This window comes from Staurois parvus, unplaced genomic scaffold (assembly GCF_062004578.1).
Source record: "Staurois parvus isolate SC_StPar_1 unplaced genomic scaffold, SC_StPar_1.0 ptg000287l, whole genome shotgun sequence".
Classification (NCBI taxonomy): Eukaryota; Metazoa; Chordata; class Amphibia; order Anura; family Ranidae; genus Staurois; species Staurois parvus.
The window spans coordinates 27222352-27245627 of NW_028318083.1; the positions used below are offsets into that span (position 1 = coordinate 27222352).

The 23276-nt window shown below is 41.8% G+C and overlaps 1 long non-coding RNA gene across 1 annotated transcript in view; it reads left to right on the forward strand.

Annotated features, from left to right (window-relative positions):
• Positions 1-8442: 8442 nt before the first annotated feature.
• The window catches only part of LOC149458466 (uncharacterized), a 61617-nt gene continuing 46783 nt past the window's right edge, over positions 8443-23276 (forward strand). Inside the window, exon 1 of the long non-coding RNA XR_016313438.1 lies at positions 8443-8552. This is a non-coding gene — a long non-coding RNA (uncharacterized LOC149458466). The remainder of the gene's footprint in view (positions 8553-23276) is intronic.

Sequence of the window (23276 nt, forward strand, 5' to 3'; positions counted from 1 at the left end):
ACTAATATGGAGCATGTGCTAGCAGACACTAGACATCAGGTAGCTGGATCTCACACCCATTTGATGGGCTCATTTGGCAGAGTACCTGAGCCTTCCATCCTCCCCCAGTGCCTGGGATGGATACTGTGCTGTCACTGCACCGTCCTGATTATCTCTATTGGCACAGCACTGTACCAGCCACACCAGACTACTGCCAGCACAGCACAGCACCCATCCCATCTCCTACTCCATACTACAACTGAAAACTTTGTACTGCTCATCTGTACAATAAACTAACATCCCATCCCTCATCCTTGTCATCCCTACCCAACAGTGGATGGACTCCTGTCATAGCCCTGATCCTTCTTCCTCTCATCCCTACCCAACAGTGGATGGACTCCTGTCATAGCCCTGATCCTTCTTCCTCTCATCCCCACCCAACAGTGGATGGACTCCTGTCATAGCCCTGATCCTTCTTCCTCTCATCCCTACCCAACAGTGGATGGACTCCTGTCATAGCCCTGATCCTTCTTCCTCTCATCCCTACCCAACAGTGGATGGACTCCTGTCATAGCCCTGACCCTTCTTCCTCTCATCCCTACCCAACAGTGGATGGACTCCTGTTATAGCCCTGATCCTTCTTCCTCTCATCACTCCCCATGCAGTTGTGGGACTCCTGTCATAGCCTTGATCCTTCTTCCTCTCATCCCTACCCAACAGTGGATGGACTCCTGTCATAGTCCTGATCCTTATTCCTCTAATCCTTCCCCATGCAGTTGTGGGACTCCTGTCACACCTGACCCTTCTTCCTCTCATCACTCCCCATGCAGTTGTGGGACTCCTGTCATAGCCCTGATCCTTCTTGCTCTCTTCTCTCCCCGTGCAGTTGTGGGACTCCTGTCATAGCCCTGATCCTTCTTGCTCTCTTCACTCCCCGTGCAGTTGTGGGACTCCTGTCATAGCCCTGATCCTTCTTCCTCTCTTCACTCATGCAGTTGTGGGACTCCTGCCATAGCCTGATCCTTCTTCCTCTCTTCACTCCCCATGCAGTTGTGGGACTCCTGTCATAGCCCTGATCCTTCTTCCTCTCATCCTTCCCCATGCAGTTGTGGGACTCCTGTCATACCCCTGATCCTTCTCATGCCTGTCACCCTTCCCAGCAGTGTTGGTTTTTCTGTCATACCCCTGATCCTTCTCCTGCCTGTCACCCTCCCCTGTTGTGTTGGTTCTCTTGTCATACCCCTGATCCTTCTCATGCCTGTCACCCTTCCTAGTAGTGATGGGGCTCCTGTCATACCCCTGATCCTTCTCATGCCTGTCACCCTTCCCAGTATTGGTGGGGCTCCTGTCATACCCCTGATCCTTCTCATGCCTGTCACCCTTCCCAGTATTGGTGGGGCTCCTGTCATACCCCTGATCCTTCTCATGCCTGTCACCCTTCCCAGTAGTGGTAGGGCTCCTGTCATACCCCTGATCCTTCTCATGCCTGTCACCCTTCCCAATAGTGTTGATTCTCCTGTTATACCCCTGATCCTTCTGAAGCCTGTGGTGGGACTCCTGTCATAACCCAGACCCCCTGATTCCATTGTCTCATGAACAGCCGATGATAACTGTTATCATGCCAGTGTGAAAGTCATCCTGCCCTGTTTTCCTGCACAATGATCGCCACTTGTGTGCACCCATCGCTCAATTATTCATCATCAGCTGTAATTCTTATTTATGGCTGATCGCACGATCGCTCTTCACATTCATCTTGTTTCGGTGCTTCAAAAAAGGAAAAAAAAAAAAGGAAGTGTGTGGTTGAGCTCTCCTTATTTACGGTGATGGATGGCTAAGTAGGGAGCTTAAACTTTTCCTTGTGTAAGGTCAGGCAGGAGTGTGGAGGGGGCAGCAGGTACTTCACTCCTAAGTAACACTGACCTCTAACCTGGACATAGAGACCTGGGGATGGATCCAAAGCACAGTACACCTGAGATCATTACATACATGGATCCTGATTGTACAATGTCATTCGATCTTACACTATTACAATGTAAATGGTCAAATATTAGCAAGCTTTCAACAACTTGGATCCAATATGTTTGTCTGTCTATCTATCTAGAGATATACAGATCTAGATATATAATTGTATTTATCATACGGTGAGTGTGTTCTCACATTTTAACTACGTCTTCTGCATACATTTAATTATAGCAATTGCAGAGGAATGAGTCACTTTCTAAATATTTTATGAACGATGTTGACTTAGGACAACTAATGGAAACATTTACACTGCCCGATCGTCTGTGGCAATGACAACACGCAGCGTGAAGATGGAAACATCGTGGACTCCAGTCTGCACATCCATTATTCTCCTTCTAGCCCCCCTTTTTTCTTCTCCACTCCTATACAGAACTCCAGATCATCATGGCTGATTTTAATGCTAAGCGTTAGATCACTACAGCGGGTTAACGCTGTGATGGGCAGATCATATGGTGAACGTTTTTTAATTGACTTACATGTTAGTGATCAATTAAAAAAGTCAGGATTTAATGTATGCTCAGCAGGGAAAGGTGCAAGTGCTTTTTTTCTTTTTTTTTTTTTAAGAAGTCTGCCTACAAGGTGCAGTCTGTCCATAATTAAAGTAACAATGACTGGTAAAAAAATCATATATAGTCATTATACAAATGCACCCAAGTACCGTATGTTAGATCAAAATTATAAATTAATTACACAATATACTATGTTTATGTATATGTGTGTCTGTCTATGTAATACATACTTATACAGTATATGTTTATATGTGTGTGATTGTGTCTGTCTATATAATATATACTTTTAGAGAATATGAGTTTATGTGTGTGATTGTGTGCCTGTCTATATAATACATACATATACAGTATATGTGTATGTATGTGTTTGTCTATATAATACATACTTTTACAGTATATATATATATGTGTGATTGTGTGTCTGTCTATGTAATATATACTTATACATTATCTGTATATATGTGTGTAATTGTGTGTTTGTCTATATAATACACACTTTTACAGTAAATGTATATATGTGTGTGATTGTGTGTCTGTCTATATAATACATACATATACAGTATATGTGTATGTATGTGTTTGTCTATATAATACATACTTTTACAGTATATGTATTTATGTGTGTGATTGTGTGTCTGTCTATGTAATATATACTTACACAGTATCTGTATATATGTGTGATTGTGTGTTTGTCTATATAATACATACTTTTACAGTATATGTATATATGTGTGTGACTGTGTGTCTGTCTATGTAATATATACTTATGCAGTATCTGTATATATGTGTGTGATTATGTGTCTGTCTATGTAATATATACTTATGCAGTATCTGTATATATGTGTGTGATTGTGTGTCTGTCTATGTAATATATGTTTATACAGTATATGTATATATGTGTGTAGTTATGTGTGTGTCTCTCTCTCAATATATATATATATGTATATATATAGATAGATATATACTTATACAGTATATACAAATATGAGTGTGTCTTTCTATCTATATCTATCTATCTATCTATCTATCTCTCTCTCTCTCTCTCTCTCTCTCTCTCTCTCTCTCTCTCTCTCTCTCTCTCTCTCTCTCTCTCTCTCTATATATATATATATATATATATATATATATATATATGGTGGACAGTACCAAAAAATAAAGATAGTAGTCATCCACGTGCGCCCCAAAATACCATCACAATAAATTAAAGGGGTTACAGCCAGCATAATTTACTTCTATTAATCCAGCAACTAGAATACCATATATATATATATATATATATACACACACACACATTAAACGGTATATCAACAAACACACCCTACAACATATCCTATATCACACACACAATATATATATATAATATTATATCTATCTGTATACATATATATCTCACACATACATCCAATACATACACACACAAACATATACGCACAGGCAAATTGAATGTATATGGTATACCTTAGAGAGTACATATCATTCAAGTGTCTGTCCTCCTTTCTAAATACCTAGATGGTATACTCTCTTGTAAGAAAGTTGCTATTCTCCCCTGTAATTACATCTAATTTGTCCATTATCTCCCTCTCGCATTGTTGTTTGCTCAGTAAAAACAAGCGACACGTTATTATTTTGTCTGCTTGCTAATATTATTTGCAAATTACTACTGTATTTCTTACATTAGTTGAACGTATAATTACGTCTTATCGTTGATTGGGATCATAAAAGCGTCTCTTGTATGATTTCTCTGGGCTGCACACGGGACCTGCTCTGTCCGCCCTGGATGGGGTGTTGGGGGAGGGATGGTCACCTTTATTTCGTTCTCGGCATTTCTGAGGGGAAAAGTCAACAATCGGTGAATATAAAGAACACGGGATGCCTTCCTAAACTGTGCCATCTGCTTAGAACTTTTTACCCAGGGAGTGCAGAGGATAGGATCGCAGTCAGCAAGGCATTAGCAGTGACAACTGTCCACTCGTTAGTTCTCAGTGGAGCTCGCCTATTTCCATACTAATATTATTATTGGGAAGGAGAGGTAATTGATAACACCACCTGCCACGCTTAGGCAATCACCATGCTAAATGGCAAATGTGCCTTTACTACAGGCTGCCCAAACTGCAGGTCACATGTCACTTGCAAAGATGTCCCATATTTCTGATTACTGACAAACAATGAGATGAGACACTTATACCATACAAATGCATGTTGTAAAAGATGTATTATTATTATTAATAATAATAATAATAACAACAATAATAATAATAACATTATCATCATTATTATTATTATTATTTAGGTTAGCTGTAACATTTTGTAGAAATATACATAATTTTGTATTTTAAATCTATATGTAAAAATTTATATATATATAATATATATATATACACACACACACACACACACATATACATATATATATATATATATATATACATATATATATGTACTAGATAGCACGGTGCTGAGGTTGATGTCAGAATTGTACTATGTAGTGCAATGTTGTTCCAGTATCGCTGGGTTTTGGTGCATTTATTTATTTATTTTCCCTCTAAGCTGGGGGCTGGTCCCCTCCTGCAGGTCCCTTGTATACAGACTGCTCGGTGGGGTAGGATGTGTGGATGGCACCCTATAAATCTGGTGACTCCACCTAAATCAGTGTCAAATCGTTGGCTGAAGAGTAAAGTCCAGCCCCATGTGAGCATGTTTGGAGGAGATCTCTACTAATCACAGCTTTAACACCGAGCTCACACATACTGTCCTAAAGTGTCCTGGAAGTTTAGGGGAGGAATAAGAGGGATTCAGCTAATGAAGTCAAAGGTTACCCGAATTGTTTAGATACTATTGCGAAGTGCGCTGTCTATTGAGAGGGATTAACTGATTGAGAACAATAGATAGGAGGTTTAGGTGTGAGCATAGCTTACCTAGAACTGCCACACTGAGCGAGGGCTGAGGTTCTCCTTAACAATTCAATTTGGCTATTTATAATTACTTTTTATTATTTGTTTGATTTTACCAAACTGTCGCATCTTTTAGTACTTTTTAACAAATATTTTCTGATATTTAACATTTGTTGTATAGTCCGACTCCCAGGTTATATTTCAAAGTCACAGTCTCTGAATACCACTTGTCTCAAAATGCTGAGTATATAAATACCTTCTCTAGGGAATCTCCTAAGAAACCTTAACTTCGTCTTCTCTCTAATCTCTCTTTTCAGTCTTGTCTCTTCCCTATTCTCCCTCTATCTTTCTGTCTTCTCTCTTTCCCTTAAGCTTTTCCCTTCCCCAGCCTCTCTCTCCAGTCTCATCCCTTCTTTCTCTCTCTCTTTTTTTCTCTTCATCTCCTGATCCCTCTTTTCCTCCTTCTTCACCATTTTCAGTCATACTCTCTTCCTTTCTCTCCAACCCCCCCCCCCCCATTCTCTCTTTCATTCTGTTCTTTTTCTCATCTCTCTTTCCTAGTCACTTTTTGCTCTATCTTCCTCTTTCTCTCTCCCCCTTTTTTATTGCTCTCCCACAATCTCACAATCTTTTCATCTTTCTCATCCCTCCTTTTTTGTCTGTTTTTTCTTTCCTATAAACTTGTCTTTTACTTCTGATCTTTTATCTCTCTTTCTTTTATTCACTTTCCTGTGTCCCTTTCCCTTGTCTGCTTTCTTCCTTTATCTCCCTGCTCTCTTCCACTGTCTTTTCTTCTCTTTCTCATCCCTCCTTTTCTTATTTGGTCTTTCTCTCTTTTTCTTTATCTCTCTTTCTCTCTGTCTCTCATAATCTTTCTTCACCTTTCCCATCTCTCTTTTCCTTATCTGGTCTATCTCTTTCTTTCTCATGCAATCTTTTCTTCTCTTTCTCATCTCTCTTTTCCTTATCTAGTTTCTTTCTTTCTTTCTTTCTCTCTCATACAATCTTTTCTTATTTTTCTCATTTATCTTTTTTTTGTCCCTTAATGGTCTGTCTTCTTTTCCCTCTTTTCTCTCACTGATCTTTCCCTTCATCGCTTCTTCTCTATCTCATCTCTCTTTGCCTTATCTAGTTTCCCTTTTTCTTTCTTTTTTTCTTTCTTTCTTTCTTTCTTTCTTTCTCTCTCTCTCTCTCTCTCTCTCTCTCTCTCTCTCTTTTTCTCTCTCAATCTTTTCTTATTTTTATCATTTATCTTTTTTTTGTCCCTTAATGGTCTATCTTCTTTTCCCTCTTTTTCCTCTCTGTCTTTCCCTCCATCTTTTCTTCTCTATCTCATCTCTTTGCCTTATCTAGCTCCCTCTTTCTTTCTTTTTCTCTCTCATACAATCTTTTCTTATTTTTCTCATCTATCTTTTCTTTGTCCCTTAATGGCCTGTCTTCCTTTCCCTCTTTTCTCTCACTGATCTTTCCCTCCATCTTTTCTTCTCTATCTCATCTCTCTTTGCCTAATCTAGTCTCCCTCTTTCTTTACTTTTCTCTCTCATACAATCTTTTCTTTTTTTCTCATCTATCTTTTTTTGTCCTTTAATGGCCTCTCTTCTTTTCCCTCTTTTCTCTCACTGATCTTTCCCTCCATCTTTTCTTCTCTATCTCATCTCTCTTTGCCTTATCTAGTCTCCCTCTTTCTTTCATTTTCTCTCTCATACAATCTTTTCTTTTTTTTCTCATCTATTTTTTCTTTGTCCCTTAATGGTCTCTCTTCTCCCCCCCCCCTTTTTTTTGTCTCGCTTCTCTATCCCTCCATCTTCTCTTCTTTTTTTTTCTCTTCTCTCTTTCTATTTATTTTCTGATCCATCTATTTTCTCTTCCTCTGTTTGCTCTCTTCCTCAGTCTTTTTTCCTCCATCTGTCTTTCTCCACTTTTCTCTCCCAATCCTTTCTCCCTTCATTCTCCTCTCTTAGTAGATAGTATACAGGGAACTGTCAGCTTTGGGCGATGTCTTTCCTGGTTTATTTTGGAGCAGTTAGGTCAGGGAGATTTTTGTTCTGCTGCTGTGCATATTAGACTGATGAAGGAGGCTGGACAGCTCGGTGTAATTATACATGCACCATACAAACATGTGCCCTTCTGTTAAGCAGATTATTATTAGCTCGTATTAATAGATGCAGGTCTGGAAAGAGGGAATCAGCTATTGATAATTGCAAGAAGTATACAGCGGCTACTGTATCGATCGGCTTGTCCCTTATTCCCCTGGTATAGCAGAGATAAGAAGACACACTCTTTAGTGCAATATAATTTCTTTTGACCTATCTGCTTGCTACAGACTTATGATGAATAGCTGGAGTGGTTAAAGTCTTTTATCACGAAAGTTACCCCTTGATATAATATTGATTCTTTATAACTAGCTCCAAACACAAAAATCAAACTGTCCACTTGGCCATCATCATCATCAATATCATCACAAAGGCTCTGGAATAAAGATCAGCACAGCACAGAAAATGGCTGGGCTAATCTGGCCAACTAATCTTTATTTCCTGTTGATGAAAAGAAAAAAGAAAAAAAAAGGGGGGGGGGGGGGTTGTTGCTGTCATTTCTCAGAAAAGCAACATTTGGGGGGGAAGGGGGCACTTTACAGAAAAGGACCTGTACAATGTATATATCTAGTCCAGTGGGGGCATTGGCTAATTGGATGGATGGGTTAACTTACAAAATAATCACTGGATTGCACTGATTGCTGCAATAAGTGCAATAAAGATAGCACAGCCCTTTTTTGATCAATAGTAACTGTTTTACATTTACCAGATGGTCTTTTGTATTTTAAGGCTGACTGCAAGTTTTTTTTTAATTGAAATCTAAGAGAAAAGATCTAGTTTTGTGAACGCGATGCTGCCTTTAGCCTAAAGTCTGTGTTAAAAAAAAAAATGAGCCAAGTGGGACTTTAAAACAAGTGTATTTGGGTTAAATGGAGTGGATTTCCTGCCTCACCCTTGAGTGTGCCAGCAGGATTCTGCTGAGGGTTGCATTAGCACAATCACCAGTAATTACAAGCATGTGTACACTGGGAGGATGAGGACTGGGAAGGTGTGAGGGACAAACACAATCCCCTTTGGAGCAATCAGAACTGGAAAAGAGCTTTCCCTTCATGCAAACGGTAGGTTGATTTTATTTAACGGCTGATTAAATTAGTCAATTTTTTTTTGTAGCACCAGCTAATGGGCTTGGCCATGCAGAGGCCTTAGGCAAGTAAAGGGTTAATTCCCCCCCCCACCCCTTCCCAGATCTGCATTTCACCTGCTACTTATGTAACTAGGCAAACGTAATCTACTTTTAAATGGTGCAGTTAAATGCCTTCAAATGAATCCCAGCAATTTGAAGCAGGGGAGGAAGCTGATCAAGCCTGTCATTGTCAGTTGGTCAATAGGCAAGCAGTTGAACGTAAAGCCCAGCATCGTGGCTGCTGCCTGTGATGCACAGTAGCCTTTTGCATTTAGCCTCCTCTCTCCCACCTTTACGTGCTTTTATTGCCTCTGAGAAACCATCTGTTGTGGAGTATTATGCTTAAGACCTAGGGATGCTTTTAAACAGCAAATAAAAGGCAGCTTTTAGCTGCGAGATCAATGTCACATGAAGTGTCTGTTTTACAATGGCTTTCCCCCAGCTGAGAGCCTGTGATCAGTGTCTGCCCCAGCCTGGAGGAGTGGATGCTCGCTGGCTGCCTGCTCTACACCAGGGTCACGACCACATGTCTTGTTCTTGCAGTGTTTTCAGTGCAATAAATAAGGCAGTGCAAAGAGAGCTGATGATGTGCAAAGTGCAGCAGCCATACACAAGCAGATTTGTCTCACGCTGAAATGGCACTTTGACAGATTTAACAATGATCATGCCATTTCAAGTAGATTTAAACCCAATCACTTACATCTCATTTACATGTTAATGTATTGAAAAAAAAAAGTTGTATACCATCTTTTCAAAGCTGCAACTTTCATTAAAGTGGATCTAATGCTAAAACTTTTTTTTATGCTTTTAAAAGGGTGGGGAAGGGTTAACCCCTGTAAACTTTTTAGTACTTTCTGTGTCCCCAGAAGAGATTTTCAAGCTGTTTATGTATCTTAGTAACTAGAGATGAGCTTGAGCATCCTGCGAACCCCTCTCAGCCTGTAAGTGTACAATCCAAACGCACACGTTCCTTCGTTAAAAATGGCTGTGTGTATAAGTGGGTGCTGCAGCAACCGTCAGCTGGAACCGAACAGAATTGGCAAGGGAGAATGTCACCAGCACACCGAGGATCACCAATATGGGTCCAAAGTAACATAGTTACAGTAAGTCAAAGTTTCAGAGTCTTGCAGGACCCCTTCATCAGGCATGTGACCGTGACGTGCCTGATGAAGGGGTCCTGCGAGCCTCTGAAACGTTGCCTTTCTGTAACTATGTGATCGTTCATTAAAACTTTTCGACCCATATTGGTGATCCTCGGTGTGCTGGTGGCATTTTCCCTTCCCCTCTCAGCATGGGTTCACGCTGATGCAGTGCGGCACATCGCATGTGATTCGCACAGGAACCACACCACATACCTGTGCAAATCACAAACAATTTCTGTGCGGTGCAATTTTAGCAATACATTTTGTATGGCTCAGATCACATGGAAGTCACACCAAAATAGAGCAGGAACCTTTTTTTTTGTCCGCAGCAGAATTGGATCGCATAGGTATTCACACCTATGTGATCCGAATTATCCGATTCTGCACATTTTGCGAACCGGGGTATCAACTTAAAATGGAGCTCCACCCAAAAGGGGAAGTTCCGCTTTACAGACTGGTCCCCCATTCCCCATTAAGGATTAGCACCTTTGGGAAGCAGGTACCCACTCCCACGTCTGCTGCGATCGGAAGCAGAAGTTGTCCTACCCTTCCTCCCCGTAGTCTTCTGAGACACATGACAGTTCCCAGAAGACTACGGGGCCATTCAGTAAGCGCAGAGCTACTCGCACATGTGCAGTGGGCACCCCGCTGTGAAGCCGCAAGCTGTCACAGCTGGGCGCGCACATTGAAGATACCGGTCTCTGGAACACCAGATGACTGGTGAAACTGGCTGCAGAGAGGACACTGCAGGATCAAGGGACAGGTAAGTGGCTGTTTTTTAAGCCCTGGTTCACACTGATGCGGTACAGAATTTGCAGAATTATTAGTGCAAATTCTGCACTGCATCACAATCGCACCGTTCATTCAAACCGATGCGGGTGTGTATTTTAACAACACCTCGACATCAGTCCACAAAACATCATGCGATGTGCAGAATCGGATCGCATAGGTGTGAATACCTATGCGACCCGATTCTAGTGCGGACCAAAAAAGGGTCTTGGCACGTTTTTGGTGCTGTGCGAATAGAGCCATACAGATGTATTGCTCTAATCGCACCGCATACAAATCGCATGTGATTTGTACAGGAGTGCGGTTCCTGTGTGACTCAAATGGGATTTACCATACCGCTGTAGTGTGAACCTAGGCTAAAAGTCAGCAGCTACAGTTTTTATAGCTGCTGACTTTTATTTTTTCATAGTTTGACTGGAGCTCCACTTTAACATACACACCTGCAGTGGTTCGCATGAACTGGGTGCAATCATGTTGCGGTGCAGAAATCGCACAGAAACCGGTGCGAATCCCGCACCGTATCAGTGTGAACCCGGGCTCATGCTCTGTTCACACCAAAGCATTTTTAGTGCTTTTTGCTAAAATGCACTACAACAGTTCATTTAACCCTTGGTTCACAGCTGTGTGTGTCGTACTGCTGCAACCGCACCACCCACACAGAGGAATGCAGGACCCGCAGGAAGATTCCATTAATGTTAATGGCACGCCACCCGCACTGGAAATGCAACCGTACTGGGAACCTCGGTTCTTGTGCTGGGCTGTGATTTCCCAAGTACTGCAGGGACTTCTGCCCTCCGTGTCCCGGGGCACGGGAATCCATTCAAAAGTCCGTAAATCGCAGCCCACACAGCTGCACATATGTGAACCAGGGGTAACATGGTTTCCTGTGGAACATGTTCACATCTATGCTTTTTTTGGGCTGCTGCATTTTTGGAAAGGGTCAGGGACTATTTACAAAGCAAAAAGGAGCATTTGTGCTACAGTAGTTCAATGGAGAAGCTGCTGAAATGCATGGTTTTAGCCTCGTTTTGCATTTGTGTTCTGCCCAGCAAAAAAAAATTCCACTTAAAAAAAAAACAAAAGTTGAACAAAACACGGTAAAATCGTGTGTTGAAAAACACAAAACAAACTGCGAAAAGCACTGCAAAAGGGACAAAAGCAAACTGAATCGGTGTGATTGCGCCTCAATTCAAACTAACAAATAACACCTTTTTTTTTTTTTCGCTCTTTTTCATTCAATAAGATTGATATCTAAGCTCACCTTTAAAATATGTCACATGTTCCTCCTGTATTTAGGGTTCCAACTCCTGCCTTCTCTCCCCCTGATCTCCCCTTCCTGTGCAAACGGGCGAGAGACCTTCTCCCCAACACCTGCTGTCACAATTTAAACACAATGTCCCTGTGCGGGGCTCCACCCACACGACTGTGTCATTAATTTTCTGTGAATGAATACCTACAAGTACCATCCGCTATTGCAGCTGGTGGCTTATAGTTCTCAATGAATTGTGAAGGCGACGGTGAGCACTCTCAGCCTAGGTTCACACTACAGCAGTGCAATAAATCCCATGTGATTTGCAAAGGAACCACACCGTATTCCTGTACAAATCACATACGTTTTGTATGTGGTGTGATTAAAGCCATACATTTTGTATGGCTCTCTTTGCACTGCATCCACACCAAAGACATGCAGGACCCTTTTTTGGTCCGCACTAGAATCAGATCGCATAGGTATTCACACCTATGCAATCCGATTCTGCACATCGCACCGCGTTTTGCGGACCGATGTCGGGGTGTTGTTAACTTGACATACACACCCGCATCGGTTCGTATGAATGGTGCGATTGTGATGCGGTGCATAATTCACACTAACAAACACTGCGAATTCCGGACTGCATCAGTGTAAACCAGGGCTCATAGTCCATTGATCTTCCTGCCATTTTGTTATTGTCTGCCTGTATGAGGCATGGGCAGACCGCTTACTGAGTTTCTGCAGGATCCAGGCATCACACCCATGATCTGCTGATCGCAGGTACAATACCTTACAGACTGCAGAGTAAAAAAATAATAAGGCCTTGTTTATACCTAATGTGGGTTTGCAGCCCGCAGGAAAAAGATTGCTGCACCATTCTAAAAATGCAGCGGATGGGAAATTGCATTGTGTTTTTGCTACATGCTATTTCCCTGTGTTGCACACACCCAAAACCTGCAAACATGTGTTTTTAGATGCGTAGGTATACTATTCAGAATTAATGGCAGCCTCGTGGAATTTCAAATAGCAGCGTATTTGGAATGCAGGTGGTTGTGGGTGCGAGAATCACTGCGATTCCCGCAACCACCCGCATAGATGTGAACCAGGCCTTAATGCACATTTTTTTACCTGCAAAAAAATGTGCATTTATTATTTTTTTTTGCAAAAGGTGAACTTATCTTTTAAATATGGGAATGTGTCCATATAAGGCTACTGATGTCATCAGCATCCCACCCCTTTGTTTTCGTGTGCTGCTGGGGCAGAGGGGAGAAACACACACCCCATGGCTATTAAAAAAAAAGCACTATTTATTGTTTGCCTAGAGATGCATTCTGAGGACAACCAAACTCATCTCTATTGAAAAACCACTGTTCTAAGAACAAATTGGATCAAGCTTTATTGGGTTTTCTTTGCCTTCCTCTAGATCAACTATGGGTATAGCATAGTGTATATGGAGGTTTTCTATATGTGTTTTTTTTTTTTTTTTTTTTTTATTGGTTGAACTAGGTGGACTAGTGTATTTTTTCAGACTGACTGATGTAATTATGTAAGTGAGGGAAAATCCCAAATTTTGTTTTGGGTTGTCACCATAAACAAAAATAAAGGGAGAACTTTCCAATAGGCTCAGACTGGCCATACACAGATTTTTAAAAAGAGATTTCTCCATTCACACTAAACAGGACAAATGGACAATTCTCTCTTCAGCAATTGTATTCTCAAAACATTTGAATGGTGCCTACATCTCATTGGCTGCAGGGGCTGTTCAGAGGACAATTTTCTGCCTGGCTCCTTCGATTTTTCACTTGAAGGATGTTGCACAGTGATGGATGCTGACTGGACCACCCACAGGGCGAATTTTAACCAGTTCATTTTTTTTTAAAAAAAAGTTTTTTTCACATGTGACATGAAAAATGTTTGATTAAGGATTTATATTCAAATAAACCATATTCACCTTCTATACCACTTCCTACATTTTGTCTTCAAAAGTAACCACTATACCCCTTCTATGGGGATTCTTTTTTGTTGAGATACAGTTCATTAGGAACCTGCTGAAATTCATTCCTTTTTATGGCCACTCTTATTAACCACTGTTGCAGGAATTGAAAGTGAGGGAAAAGACAAAATTTTGGGTTGTCAACAAAACAAGAATAATGGGAAAACCTTCCAATGCGGACACGTAAGAATGGATTCCCCCTACTTTGCAGAGTCCTGTTTTGTCTGCAGGAAAGGAAGTGAAGGTAAATTGTTCCATTTTTAAATGGCATAAAAACCCACAAAAACCTGATGAGAGTTTTGACTCTACTATAGCCAAGGTTTGGCTTTAGATATTCTTTAGCCTATGTTCATGTTACAGCGGTGCGGTAAATCCCATGTGATTCGCACAGGAACCGCACCGCATTCCTGTACAAACCACATGCGATTTGTATGCGGTGCGATTAGAGCAATACATTTTGCATGGCTCTATTCGCACTGCACCCGCACCAAAAATGTGCAGGACCCTTTTTTGGTCCACACTAGAATCGGATCGCATAGGTATTCACACCTATGCGATCCGATTCTGCACATCGCACCGCGTTTTGCGGACCGATGTCGGGGTGTTGTTAACTTGACATACACACCCACATCGGTTCGTATGAACGGGGTGCGATTGTGATGCGGTGCGGAATTCGCACTGAAAACGCTGCAAATTCCTCACTGCATCAGTGTGAACCAGGGCTTAAAGTATATTTCATTGAACGTTGGAGCTGGTTTACATCAGAACGCAGTGTGGGAAAGGCTTGTTCTGTGTGTGCCTCCCATACCACAGGTGAAGACGCTACCCTTGATATCTGCATGCGGGTGCCAATGCAATGTTAATGGCACCCTAACTGCAAACTGCAAATGCAGTGTGTTGACGGGCACAAAATCGCATGGTACCACAGTACCTTTTGGTTTGGTGCAGTGCATTTTTAAAAGTAATGCAAACACTGCTTTTTGTGTGTCCCAATGCCTTTTGAAGCTCTTTGAATTGAATGGGCTGCCAAAATGCACTGCATGGAAACATGTGCTTTCTTGTGTGATCCTGTTGTGAACTGGCCCCCAAACAGTTTTCTTGGACCAAGCTGGTCCAAACAAACTATTTTCTTCACTATCAGATGCAGCAGTGGTGTGTACTATATGAGGTGTATGTAGCCACAGTTACATGCAGTATTCAATACTGTGTTGCAGTAGCAAGGCAGGGGCATCCCATTCTGTTCTTGGGATAAAATCAAGTCAGTCCGAGCACTTATCAGCCACTCAAGAAAATTTTTTTTTTAAAATTTATTTTAAGAACATAGCTTCCGCGAAGGCTAGGTTCACATCTGTGCGGGTGGTGCGGCTGCGGATCTGCATGAAAATCTGTGCAGCCGCACCACCCGCACAGAGAAATGCGGACCCGCGGGTGGGTGCCATTAGTTCTAATGGCACACCGCCTGCACTGGAAAACGCAACCGTACTGGGAACCGAGGTTCCCATGTAGGCTGCATTTTCAGAAGTTCAGGGACTTCTCTGCGTGGCTCCGGAGTCCATTCAAATGAATGGGCTCTCATGCCTTCCCAAAACACGTCACGCACGGCCGCATATATGTGATCCGGGGCAGATTGTTTGAGGTAGAAAGGTGGGCTGATTATGTCACAAACTGCCTATAATCCTACTGCCGGGACACATATATGTAGCATATATATAGTATATGTAGCTTAGTGGCAGGAGAGTTTTAGAGGCAGGTAAAAAAACCCACTGCCAGTGCGTCCAGGAGCAGAAGAGTTTGGGCAGAAAAAAATGCTTGACTTGTAAATGCATCTAAATGCATGTTAACGCTAGGCACTTTTAGCGCTTGAGCATTAATTAATTTCAATACGGCCAAAATAAACTATTTATTCTGGCCAATGAAATGAATTAACATGCAAGTTATTAACACCTGTAAATGCGCCTAAATGCTTGTAAAAGCATTAGACACTTTTACAAGCATCAGACATTTTTTGTTTTTTTTTTGCAAAACCTCTGCTGGCTTCTAGGAGAGCTAAAAAAAAAAAAAAAGTCCTGTGTGCATGAGGCCTAAGTCACTGATCACACCGCTGTGATTTAAAATCACGCATTTTGTGTGCAATTTCAGTGCGATTTCTGAAGACTTTATTGCTACTTGTGAAGATTTTCAACGATTTCTTGCATTTTTCAGTGCGATTTCCATTATATTCTATGTCTGCAACAAATCTGCAGAAAGATTAATGCAACAACTAATTTAGAAATCATGCTGCAGCAAATCACACATGTTAAGACACCGACATTCATTCATTTAAATGCGATTTCAATTTGCAGATTGCACCGGTGTGACTGGGCACTAAATGAAACATGGAAATCAGCTAAAAGAGTACCTAGTGATCCTGCCATGTAGGTACTTGTTTGGGCACCTACTGTTTTGGAGCAACAATTGTGCTCCTTTGTTGTAACATTTACATATGCACCCTTTTTATTATTATTATACAGGATTTATATAGCGCCAACAGTTTGCTGAGTGCTTTACAATATAACGGGAGACAATACAGTTCAATACAAGAGGGTTAGGAGGGCCCTGATCCTTGGAGCTTACAATCTAGGAGCCTTGATTGAGACTACAAGCATCCATGCCAACAGACATTATTCAGGCATGGTTCACTGTTGTCAATGTCAGGAAGCCAGTCCAGAAAAATGATGTGCAGCAGTTGATGTGAACAGGGGCGTATTTACCACAAGGCATTTGCCTAGGGTGTCAATTTTCAGGGGGGTAGGAAGAAGGGACATATGCGGCATGGGGACCAGGTGGGATCCGAAGGTGGCTTTGTTTTGACTCCACGAGTGATTGTCTTTAATATTCACTCTTTGTGATACAGAGGTTCCATTGCTGAAATACTCTTATCATGTACCAAGATTCACTGCAACCCACTGTACATGTATTTTTTTTTAAATGTTCAATAAAAAAAAGAAAGTTAAAAAAAATTAATACCCGCTAAAGTAGTAGCAGGAAAACAAAATAAATCTGAAAATTGTGACAATTGTTATCCTTCTGAACATATGTATGCAGATTTGTCCAATTTGAATACAATCACAATATTCACGACTGATTGCGTGATTCTCTGCAGCTCATCCAAATCTATATGCAGATGTACTGCAGATGTGATAAACTGGTGATCCTGAATAGAACATCCCTATTGAATGTCAGCGTTAGGCAGACTGCGTCTGCTTTAAATCTGCTAGCCAAGACAGGTAGAATTTAAACTAAGAAGTAAGATTTCATCCGCTTGTTGTGGCTGAAAACAGACCCTGAGTTTATAGTTTCTGCTGCAAGCACCAAATGACTGATCTCAGGGAGGGCAGTTGATTGGGCAGGTTGGAAAACCTGTCTCAATTGCTATTGTGTTCCTTGAGATAAGCGACTGTGGCAGTGTCTGCTGTGTTGCTCATCTCTTTCCTCCTCCCCTCTGCAGAAAAAATCATGGCACTTGGCTGAGCTGTCCTGCTTGTGTCTGAGGGTGTCTGAACCATGCAAGCAGATTTGACAGTCCTCAGATCTCTATGGGCACCTTGAGAATTGTCAGTAATAAATGACATCCTCCGAAATCGCACAAAGCAGTTGTATTGTATACAGTAGTGTGTTAAATTAAACCTGTCAGAAAAAACTATGGTGGCATTCCATTCTGGAAATGTTAGTTGCTTGGCTGTTATGCCAAACCACTGGCTTTAGTTGTTTCCGAGTCACTGACTCAATACAAGTGTTCAGATTAGGAAAGGATCAAAATAAAAACAGTAGAAATCCTTTTATGCATGCTGGCCAGTGACTCGCAGTAGTACAGGGGAAAGGTGATTATGACAGTCAGGAAATTAGAATTTTTAGATGGAGAAATGATGAAAAATGTCAACTTAAAGAGGAGCCACCCAAAAGGGGAAGTTCTGCTTTAAGGACTGCTCCCATGCTCCCCATTAAGGACTGGCACCTTTTGGGGGGCGGGGGGAGAGGGTACCCAAATTTGACAGGTACCCGCTCCCACTTCCGGTCCGATCGCCTAGGCAATCGGAAGCGGAAGGTGTCCTCCCTCCCTCCCTGTAGTCTTTTGGGACACGTGACAGGTCCCAGAAGACTACAGGCCCATTCAGGAAGCGCAGTGCTACTTGTGGATGCGCCGTGGGTACCCGGCTGTGAAGCCGTAAGCTGTCACAGCCGGGTGCCCACACTGAAGATGCTGGCCTCCTGGAATACAGGACGGCCGGTGAAACGAGCTGCGGGGGACACACCACAGGACCGAGGGACAGGTAAGTGGCTGTTTTTTAAAAGTCAGCAGCTACAGTTTTTGTACCTGCTGACTTTTAATTTTTGACAGGGTGAGTGGAACTCTGCTTTAAATATTACTTTTTATGACAAAAGAAAACTGTAGTACTGTGCAGTTATTCTTTAACCACTTGCCTACCAGGCACTTTATACCCCCTTTCTATCCAGGTCAATTTTCAGCTTTCAGTGCGATCGCAGTCTGAATAACAATTGCGCAGTCATGCAACACTGTACCCATATGAAATTTTTATCATGTTTTTTTCACACAAATAGAGCTTTCTTTTGGTGGTATTTAATCACCACTGAGTTTTTATTTTTTGATAAATAAAACAAAAAACACTGAAAATGTTTGAAAAAAATGCACTTTTCTTCCTTTCTGTTATAACATTTTGCAAAAAAATAACATTTCTTCATAAATTTAGGTCAAAATGTATTCTACATTTTTTTTGGTGAAAATAATAATTGAATTTGTATTTTTTTTTCAAATGTTTCTATTTTGTTTAATTTTTTATTACATTTTTTTTCTTTTTTTTACTTTTTTATTTTTCAGCACACTGTGACCAAAGCAATACAATGTTACAATAGCAACATTGAATTACTCTGGGCAAGTGATCAGGATTTTTTTTACACATTATGGTTGCTAATACCAATGTATTTCATTGATATTTGCAATCATTGTTACTGATTTAAACTGATTCATTCAGTCTTTTGTTGTGATTAGCTGTGATTGGGTAAAGCTGATCACATGATATAAATGGGCTGTTATTGGCCCTGTCTGTATCATGTGACTGCCTTGACTAGTCACAGCTAACAACATAATTGTATACAATGGACGGCATGACAAGAAGCCATCCATTATATACAATCAGCATGTGATCTGCTGTGATTAGTCACAGCGGTCACATGACACGTGCAGTGATATGTCATTGGCTGTGTCCCATGGAGACAACAAGTGACAGATCGCGCCGCTGTGCGGCCCCGCTGCTGTGTGAGCGGTTCATTTTGACAGGACGACATATGACGCCCAGTCACAACGGCCGGGCAGGGAAGGTGTTAAAGAATATGTAAACCCAACATTTCATATTCTTAATATGTGCCCGCTGTACCATGTGCTTGTATGAAAAAAATATCCTGTTCTCTTTGTATTGTTTCTTTTGTGTTAGATCCCTCTTGTTCCTGCCAGTCCCTCTGCTTTTCTATTAAAAACAGACCGCACTAGGTATGAGAGCACAGTGTGGTCAGTCCTCTAGGTATGCTGGGAACTCAGTGCGCTCTCCTCCAATGATCAGACTTTTCCTGACACAGCCACTCTGCACAGATTTTCACTGGGAAGTTTAGTAGCTGCTGTTTCTCCTCCCCTAGCTCTTATGCAGTTGAGAACAGAGATTATGTGATCATGTATAAAAAAGAGGAAAAGGGCATATATATTGTGGTGTTTTTTTTGTGTGTTTTTTTTTTTTCTATACAAAAATGTTTTGCCTTTAATTTCTGTTTTAAACTGAATGGGTTGTCTTACAAGGTGAGGGATTACAATCACTTTAAATACTTCTCTCCAGTAACCTCTCAGAATCCCCCCTCCAGCACCAGGTCTTTTCCTTACCTGTCCTCACTACTAAGAACTGAAGCTTACAGATATTGTTTTCCTCCAACTCCCAGTGAGGGGGAGAATAAAAAAGGAAATCTGGTCTATAAAATTAGCCTGTCACATGGGTAAACAATGAGTGCAAAGCAAGTATTTGTAAAGGAGAGACTACTTCTGCTGTCTGTTCTCCACACTGTATTGTAAATGGGCACTATGATATAAAGGGGTCTGCACTGTAATAGGGCACCATAATCAATACAGTGCCCCTTTACAGTGCAGCCCCCTTTATATCACAGTGCCCCTTTACATTACTTTGCTGAGAACCGTGAATATCCCATCACCAACTACCCACACGAACCCCAGACAGCCACCTATCACAGTGCCACTTGAAGTCATGCCCCCCCTTTTCTGTTAAATCACAGTGCCTCCTATATATTCAGAAAATGGACAGCCCAATCCACCACCTCCTACCGAGCGGGACTGTAACACTGGAATAGTGTAGGGTTCAGTGCGCTCAACTTCCTTCATTCACCACATAGCAAAGAGACATCCCCATTCAGCAAACAGATGGCCCAATCCACCCCCACTACAGAAGGAGACTGTTTAATTGTAACACTGGAACAGTGTAGGGTTCGGTGCGCTCACCTTCCTCCCAGCATGTGCTGGCCCTCTCGACCCCTGTGCAGCTTTCACAGTTTGTCAGCCAGTGAAGGAAAGAGGCCGCTGTTGTCCCTTCAGTGTGGTGTATCTCCAGCTGTCGGCCTGGGAGGCGCTTCCTGCTTGTCACTGGAGCCCTCTCTTCCACACATTCTGCTGACCCTGCTTTAGGCATAGCCACATAGCAGGAGGTGAGCGGTGTCCGCGGTCTGTGTTAGCACTGTCTGGACCGTGGTTGCCGCTTACCTCCCGCTGTGCAGCCCGGTCAACAGGCCACTCTTCTTAGGACATGCGGGCCTGGCCCACCAGCAAATGCCCTATGACCAATCTGGGCCTGCTACCCACACCACTAAACACTGCTCTGTTCAGTAAAAACCATCACCTAATGTCTTCTGGGTAATCATCATTTTGGGATGAGTTGATCTCCTGGCCCCCCCACAGCTCTTATTGGACACTTTTGCTGCAGAACACAGTAATCACATGGACTTCAGCAGGAGGAACCATGAGAGCTGTGGGGGACCTAGCTGATCAAAACTCCTGAAATGTCAGCTTCCCAGTAGACTTCAGGGGCTGTTTACTCTGCAACAGAAAGAAGTTCAGTGGATCAGGTGTTACTTTTATAACAGAGTCTCTTAAATGTCACCAATGGACACCAGAAGGTGGAAAACATGGAGGCACAATGTGTGTCTGTATTGGTTGCATTGGGCTCTTCATGTTTAGACCTATAAGGAAGCATGCTACAAATACCTCCAGAACTGGCTTATCAAGAAGAAAACGAGCAATCGGACTAGTATTTTTTAACATTTCCATACACTAATTCCCCTAAGAAGCCTCAGATAGAGGTCTGTGGATAGCTCACAGCTGACAGAAGATGGCAGTCAACTGGGAAAAGTCTATCTAGCCCAGTCAACTTTTCATTAGAAAGTTTGGAGGAGGATGTTTCGGCCAGACAAGGACAGTCTACAGACATGTGAACATTTTATGGCAATAAAAGGTATAGTTATTTAGTAGATGAAATGAAGTCTAAAATGGCTGAGGTACAGTATGACTCGATGTAATTAAAGTCAATACATCCCATGTGGTTGCTATGGGCCCTTGGGGTGGAAGAAGGCCCCATTAGGGAGGGTGTTGAGGCAAAGTTAATCTAGAACCTCAATGTGCATGTGAAGATAACACCAATCCATGGCTATGTTATTAAGGGTTGGAGAGATTGCTGTTGACATTGACCTTGTACCCTCCTGTGACCTTTCCAGTCAAGAGAAGCTGGAGTCATACAGACAGGAGAAATCTTCGGGATTGTCATTGCTAGTTTTGCCCTCAGAGATCCATGCCTGCCATTACTGAAAACAGAGCGGAACTAAACATTCTCGATTAACATTAGCTATGTTTAATCCGTATGCTGCTATCATTAGTAAATAGACAGGTTTATTATATTTACTTGTTCTACATTTCTTCAGTTTCCTGGGATCTGGCCTAGGCCAAAAACTGATGGCATACATCCCAAGAGTCTTCATGGGCACTTTTATCTGGAGGAGGGGAGGATGGGGCTTTCTCAGCTAAGCACGCCCTCCTGCCTGCATGCCTGAGCTAAGGGCAGATGGATTCCAGGAAGTAAATGCTACATTAATCATCTGTCCTTAGATGACCGTGGCTAGAGGTGCTAGTTGGTGAATTTCAAAGTGATTTCTGAACAAAATACAGCATGGAGACATGGATGGGTGAGTTTGCTTTGAATATTAAAAATGAATTAGTGTTTTGAGTTTACTGTGCTCAAATACAGTTTGGTTCCATTTTAACCTTGTGTGCCTAGTGCAATCTTCCGCAGACAATAAAAAATCTGAGAGTTTATCCCCAGCTAAAATCTGATAAGACAGCTGAGGTTTGTAGTCCTGCAAAAAAGCCAATTTTTAAAAAAAGTTTATTATGGATATGGAGTGATTGTGTGCAGGAGCATTAACTATTATTTCATAAAATTACATAAAAATAATGTGATGGTTGTTGTTAGGACTTGTTCATCCAATTTGAATTTGGGGGGTGCTGGGCAAAGTCCCCAATGCATAGGCAATCCACCTACATTACAATCGCATGTGCAAGAAAATATTACTGCATGCTGCGCTTTTTTTCATTGCAGCACCACTGTGGGGAATAGGACTAGAATAGAAGAATGAAATGTCATTTATGGTATTTCAATAAAGTTCTAACAAACAAAGAAATGCGTAAATGGTGCGAGTGGCCAAAATTACAGATGTAGCATTTTTTTTTAGGACACAGTGCACCGCAAAACACTGTAGTTCATTAATTTGAGTTGTAGCGAGCTGGCTGTGTTGGAGGTCTGCTAGGTTAGTGCATTGCAGTGGCATTTAACCATTAGCCGCCCGGCCTATAGCCGTTTGGCAGCCGCAAAAATGCATTAGCTTTCCGGGGTGTACGCCATTTGGCGTCCTCCCGCACATGCGCGGTTGCAGGGCCGCGCAGCGGCGCAATCTATCACCGGCCGTGTACCTCGGACACGGCCGATGTCAGATCTGAGTACCGGCCCCTGTTGCCGGTACCATGTGACCTGCTGTGATCAATCACAGCAGGTCACATGACAGTTGTATACAATGGATGGCTTCATTCATGCCATCGATTGTATACTAGTGTCTAGCTCTGAATGGTCACAGCTAATCACATGCACATGTCATGTGATTAGCTGTGACCAAATCACAGCTAAGCACAAAAAAAAAACAAAAAAAAAACCTGAATGAATTGATGTCATTCAGGTAAATGCTTGCTTATAGCAAAGTAATTATTTGCTATAAGCAAATTGTGTGTAAAAAAAAAAAAATGCTGATCACTTCCCCAAAGTAGTACAATGTTACTATGGTAACATTGTACTACTTTGGTCATAGTAAAATCTTAAAAAAAAAAAAAAATGTAAT